This window comes from Scardinius erythrophthalmus (genome assembly GCF_964197995.2).
Source record: "Scardinius erythrophthalmus genome assembly, chromosome: 6".
Taxonomy (NCBI): Eukaryota; Metazoa; Chordata; class Actinopteri; order Cypriniformes; family Leuciscidae; genus Scardinius; species Scardinius erythrophthalmus.
Genome location: NC_138226.1, coordinates 35,351,563 through 35,358,062, shown reverse-complemented (window position 1 = coordinate 35,358,062; position 6,500 = coordinate 35,351,563). Strand labels below are relative to the sequence as shown.

At 35.2% G+C, this 6,500-nt stretch overlaps 1 long non-coding RNA gene across 1 annotated transcript; it reads right to left on the bottom strand.

Moving 5' to 3' along the window:
• Nucleotides 1-722: 722 nt before the first annotated feature.
• On the bottom strand, nucleotides 723-4,444 carry LOC308692143. The gene is made up of 4 exons (XR_014030303.1): nucleotides 4,379-4,444; nucleotides 3,405-3,489; nucleotides 2,678-2,734; nucleotides 723-2,566 (listed from the first exon to the last, which is right to left on the bottom strand). It is a non-coding gene; the product is annotated as an uncharacterized lncRNA (long non-coding RNA).
• Between the last annotated feature and the right edge of the window lie 2,056 nt (nucleotides 4,445-6,500).

The following is a 6,500-nucleotide window of genomic DNA, read 5'->3' as shown; positions in this document are numbered from 1 at the left end:
GCTGCTCGAGCCCACAACATTCCAGACTCCCCCCTCCGTAAGGACCTCTGATAGACCTCAGGGTGTAAAATTGTTTCAAACCACAGAGCTGAGATTTTACCTATAACATAAATAAAATCATTCAAGAACAATTTTCAATGGACTTATACACTGTAAAAAATGAGTCGTTGGATCAAAGTAAAAAAATTACGTCAACTTGTTACACGTAATCGGTTTACTTTAGCTCAACTTAAAAAAAATAATTTACACAAATCACATTTCTATAGTCAGTTGAAAGTAAAAATACTATTTCAACCAAAGAGATTTGTTTAATTAGCAATAAATTATAAAATATTACTTGGATTAACTTAATTTTTAAACCTTTTATATATTAATTTTATCATATTTTACTATTATTATCAAAATAAATACAAAACAAAATTACAAACATGAAATATCACCGAATTTTTTCTGAAAAAATAAGCCTTTTACACTCTGGAATCAAACATTTAACTGTTTATTTAGTGCAATCTTCCAACAAACTCACAGAAACCAAAATTTCCACTTGTTCTAAAAACATTTGAGGAAGAATTCATTTGATTTACAAAAGTCAATACTGAAACCGTTTTAGTGCATGACTTAATACATTAAAAAAATACATTCAATAATAAAACTGTCAACAATATCATTTTGTACCAAAAAAGAAAAGAAATACATCAATAAATGTATACATCAATTCCATTTGCTACAGTAAAATTGTCACTCAACATTTCAGATTATCTTGCATTAAATTTAGGATTGTAACAGAAAACATTGAAAAGCCCTTAATATGGCATTGCTAAATCATCCAGTGTAACATCAATTCATTGAAAAAAAAACATTGAAACAAATCACCATTGAAAGCTCCTTAAAAGACACGACATGCAGGAACATTTAAAGGGTTAGTTCACCAAATTAAAATATTATTGATGAAATCTGAGAGCTGTCTCACTCCTTCATAGGTTGATAGGTAATTTCATTCTGCCGGCCAAGACAAGTTAGTAAAGACATTGTTAAAATAGTCCAAGTGAAGTGGCTCAACCTTTAGTTTATCAAGCGACAAGAATACTTTTTGTGCACAAAAAACAAACAAAAATTACGACTTTATTCAACTATTAATTTTCTTCAGTTTGGGTCTGAGTGAGTTCACGAGAGCGCCATGACACATGAGTGAGAAATGAGAAGATGACACTCCTGATTATTTGATGGGAAAGGGTGAAAGGTAAGCCATTCATTTAGCGGCATTGGCAAGGCACTTATACGTTTTCTCGTTGGTTTCTCACGATTCGTACATCCAGTGAATGCACACTTTAGAACCATTTTAAAGGGATAGTTCACCCAAAAATGAAAATTCTGTCAGTAATTACTCACCCTCATGTTGTTCCAGCCCCGTAAGACTTTCGTTCATCTTCGGAGCACAAATTAAGATATTTTTGATGAAATCTGAGAGCTGGATCACTCCTCCATAGGCTTCTAAGGGACTGAAACTTGCCGGCCCAGAATAGTTATTAAAGACATCGTTAAAATAGTCCAAATGACTACAGTGGCTCAACCATATGTTTATCAAGCGACGAGAATACTTTTTGTGCGCAAAAAACAAACAAAACTAACGACTTTATTCCACTATTCATTATGTTCTCCGTGGGCCTGAGTGTCTTTACTTAGTAAAACTGCGCAGCGCGTCTGTGTTGCACGTCGCACGCATCACACACATGATCAGCGTCGGCCAATAGTGAGCCTATGTGGTGACGTGCAACACAGACGCGCTGCGCAGTTTTACTAAGTAAAGACACTCAGGCCCACGGAGAACATAATGAATAGTGGAATAAAGTCGTTAGTTTTGTTTGTTTTTTGCGCACAAAAAGTATTCTCGTCGCTTGATAAACATATGGTTGAGCCACTGTAGTCATCTGGACTATTTTAACGATGTCTTTAATAACTATTCTGGGCCAGCAAGTTTCAGTCCCTTAAGAAGCCTATGGACGAGTGAGACAGCTCTCAGATTTCATCAAAAATATCTTAATTTGTGCTCCGAAGATGAACGAAAGTCTTACGGGGTTGGAACAACATGAGGGTGAGTAATTACTGACAGAATTTACATTTTTGGGTGAACTAACCCTTTAAATACTACATCGAGACCCATCTGCGACATCTTCTCAGTTCTTGCGCATGTGTCGTGTTACTCTCGTGAACACGTCAAGAAGATGAACGAAAGTCTTACGGGGTTGGAACAACATGAGGGTGAGTAAATATTGACAGAATTTTCATTTTTGGATGAACTAACCCTTTAAAATCCATTTGCATCTTCGCTATGTCCATGACATTTTTTTTTAAATATGCCTCAAAGGTATATTTAAGTACTTCAGGATACCTCAAGTTCTCAGTACGTGATTCCAAACATCATGGCACGAGCAGATGCAACCGAGGACAACTCATGTAAAACCTCAATACCATCAATGACAATGCTGATGTCCAGGGGAGTGCTTAGACCATCACTTTCACAGACCACAAGTCCAAGTTCTCTCTGTGCTTCAACTTTCTGGCCAATCTGAAAGACACACAAGCAAAAAAAAAAAAAAAGAAACAATTCTTACTCCGAGAGCTAATTCATAAATTCAACTGCTCTTACCAGAGAGACCAAAAGAGACCAATTACTTACCGTTATCTTCTGACTGGACTACAATGACTCCAAACTGTTGTCTTTCAACATCTGTATCTTAAAAAAAAGACAAACACAGCAATCACCAACTTTCATAAAGAAAATTAAAATGCATGGATATGCTTTTGCACCTAAGAGCCAATCATTTTGCAAGTTTATAAATAATACATTAATTAAATAAATTGGTGTAATTTGAAGGTTTATCAATAATTATTTTCAAAGTTGCAAAGATGTCATGTCATACAAATTCCATAAAATAATGTATTTTGTGTAACGTATAATGTAATAGGTCATTGCGTGCATGCATGTTTAAAATTTTATGACGTAATCGGAACCTACTGCAGTGTGTTAAACCGTCAACAACGTAATTGATCAATCAAGAATTTACCATATATTTATTCTTTTAAGTTTATACAGTATGTATATATGAGGCTACTGTCACTTTAAGAATGGCAAATTTTAGCAAATGTTTAACACAACCAAATGTGTTAAAGTGAATGGCAAGGTAGACATTTTCAATTAAAATAAAATATCTGTGACCATTCAAACGCCATATGACACTAAAAAGAACTCAGTTCAGTGCTGTGCAATTTATTGATAAAGTGTACATTCTCTGATCCACTTTGAATTATTTGATAAAACAGTTGCATTAATCAGTTAACTGATCCTTATATGATTATAAATGTATGATAGAAACAAACTTAACATAATTTGTAAGATTACTCACCATATGTAATTTTGTGTCCACCATGAGGTAATCCTGCAGCAAAAGATGATGATGGTCAATAATAATTTTCTCCGTGGTCACGTGGCTTAAACAGAATGCAAACTTGTCATTTGATTTGAAGCATAATCATCATCACACCAACTTAACTGTTGCTTGACTAATTTTAAAGTATTAACCACTCTTACTACTTTATTTTTCTCATTCACCAATGTTTCTACATCAATCAAATGTCAGAAACTTTATGCAATCCACTCAATGAACGAAATGCAGATATATACGCAATGTATACAATCTCTACCGATAGTAACAATAATATATACTATTTTAGGGTTTTTCCTGGATCAAAATGAGTTGAAGGTGGTAAAATCTTGCTTGGAAAATAGGTATCTGAGCTTGGGCTGTCACGATTATTAAATTTGGTGGAGGAGTTGTTTTACTGCGACGCGCTGTTTGAATGCTGAATGGAGAATGATCAGCTGCAGCGGAGGGAAGACGAGTTTGCGTAAACTTTCATTTAACGATGTAAAATTGATTCTGTCCCTCACAACAAGATATGAAATGGCTTTACAACACTTAAATCAGTATATTAGGATGTGTAAAGGATTGCGTAACAAAGATATTTCTAATTATTTAATTATCGCGACAGGCCTAATCTGAGCCTGTCTGAGTTTTGAGGACAGCCGGATCGGGCACGACATTAGACGGAGGCGGTCGCCTTGTAATTCTCGATGCAGGAAAAACCCAAATAAATAATGTAATTAAAAGTCCACAAATTATCTAACTACTTAAGTATTTATTAATGGCTATCCATCGTTACTAGGCCTAACAGTTATAGCTACACTTAAAATATAAGATGACTCTGACCAAAATAAAACAGATATTCAACAAAACACATACATAATGCATTGAATTTTACTTTAATATTATAAAAATGCATATCAACGGCGATAAAACTTATTTTTAGGATTACTCACCAACTGTGGAAATTGCGTATCCTCAACGTCGTCATACAGCAAAACAAGATGGCGGCCGAACAGAAAATTCTCGACCCACGCTTGATGACGTCAGTAGTCACGTGGTTTGGACGTGGACGTAAAATTGTAATTTGATTTAAAGCAATTAGTTTAAATTATACCCAAAAATTTGTTTTTACTTCAAGACAACTAAACTCAATTACATTAGACCAACGATAAGCCAGAAAAGTGAATTTATTGAGTCAGATCAAGTATAAAAAGTTCTTTAAACTAATGACAAGCCATATGCACTTTTTTCAGTGTAGATCAAGCATCATGCAACGACATGATTCTATATTGTTCCTACAATAGATGGGTGTATCTGATATGCTTAGATGCCATACAATTCATGTAATTGTTATAATTTTTGAATGAAAATGTGTTGTGTTTCATATCGATATTATCATATGTTCTTAATTCAAAGGATGGCTTGATTGAAATCTGTGGAAAATGTTTCGGATTCTTATAATAGTAATAATGTCTTAGCTGTGGCCTCTGTACTCTTTGCTAGAGCTTAGAGAGTAAGGAGAGCACAGATAAGCTTGATTTATGATAAGAAGTGAAGAGAACGCCACCTCCTAAACAAAGACAGTGTCTAATTGGTTAGAACTGATCCAGGAGGCTGGGCGGACATTTGAGTTTAAAATCTTAACACCAGAACAAAGTTTAGAGTTTCAGTGCAGAACCAAAAATGCAGCGGGAGATGAAGATCTAAGACAGACAAGTAACCATGTAAAACGCGCAGACGAAATAACCCAAATCAAGATCTGAAGAACATGGGTTAAACAGCTTCATTCAAGCCATCATCTACTCTTCTCAATTTCCTTTCTTTTCTTAGTTTCCTTTCTTTTCCGTTGTGAGTCTCGGTTCTAAGTTAAGTTTTGCGACAAGATTTCGAGCCACGTTTCTTCTGCAAAGCCAGCTTCAAACAAAGACTTTCATTCCGCCAGCACGCCACGTGACTGACCACGTGACCCAGACATCAGGCACGGAGACCAGCCAACGAACGGACCGGGAAAACCCTTTACACGCAACAAAAAGGGAATCCCCAACAGCAAAGACAAGCAAGTACTGCCTCCAGACTCTTAAACTGAACTGGTGTATTTGATACTGATTTAATAACCTAGGAAACGATAAAAGGGTTAAACTAATGATTGATGGTTCATTCAGGTTGTGTTTTATAAGTGCATAGAAACTTGGGATTACATCATCTCACTCTTAAACTCACTCTTAAAACTTAATCTTTCCTTACTCTCTTTCTTTCTGCAACGCGTATGAATGTGTGTGTCTGTGTTAGATATTAGTTGTATGTGTTAGAATAATCAATAAAGTCTTGTTTGTATTTTAAAGAGAAATATTACTTGTGTTATTGTGCTTACAAATTTAATGTCTTAAACTTCTGATCTAAGTTGCCTTGCTATTCTATCAAATTTATTCCTTCTGCTGAACACAAAAGAAGATATTTTGAAGACTAACCAAACATTTAATGGGACCCCATTGACTTCCATAGTATTTTTTCCATGCAGTGGAAGTATTATTTTGTGCTCAGTAGAAGTAAGAAATTCATACAGGTTTGGAACAACAACTTGAGAGTGAGTAAATGATGACAGAATTTTCCTTTTTGATTGAACTAACTCTTTAAGCACAAAGACGGAAGCTGGTTTATTAGGCTAATGTCACTTTCAGAGCTGCACGGATCCAATATATTGTTACACGTTCACTTTCTTTCTCAACTGTTTAGTCCACTTAATACATAACTCACTGTGTTTACGTGAAAACTCACCAAGATGGGAATTTTGACATAATTTTGTGTGTATTTTGGTCATATAAGCTGCAGAAGATAACTGAATTTGGGATCACACTTTGTCCGAGAGGCGGCTTTCTGTGCGCGTGAGTATGTCGCTTATTGCATGTAATAACATTAAGCATGTCATACATATAACAAGTACAGTATGTGTCCAGTCTCTTGGACTTTTTGTAATCTTTGGGAGTATTAAAATCATGCAGTTACCACAAGCCGTTGCAATATGCATACATGCGATTTCGATAATTTCGATATATCATGCAGCCCTATATAGGAATT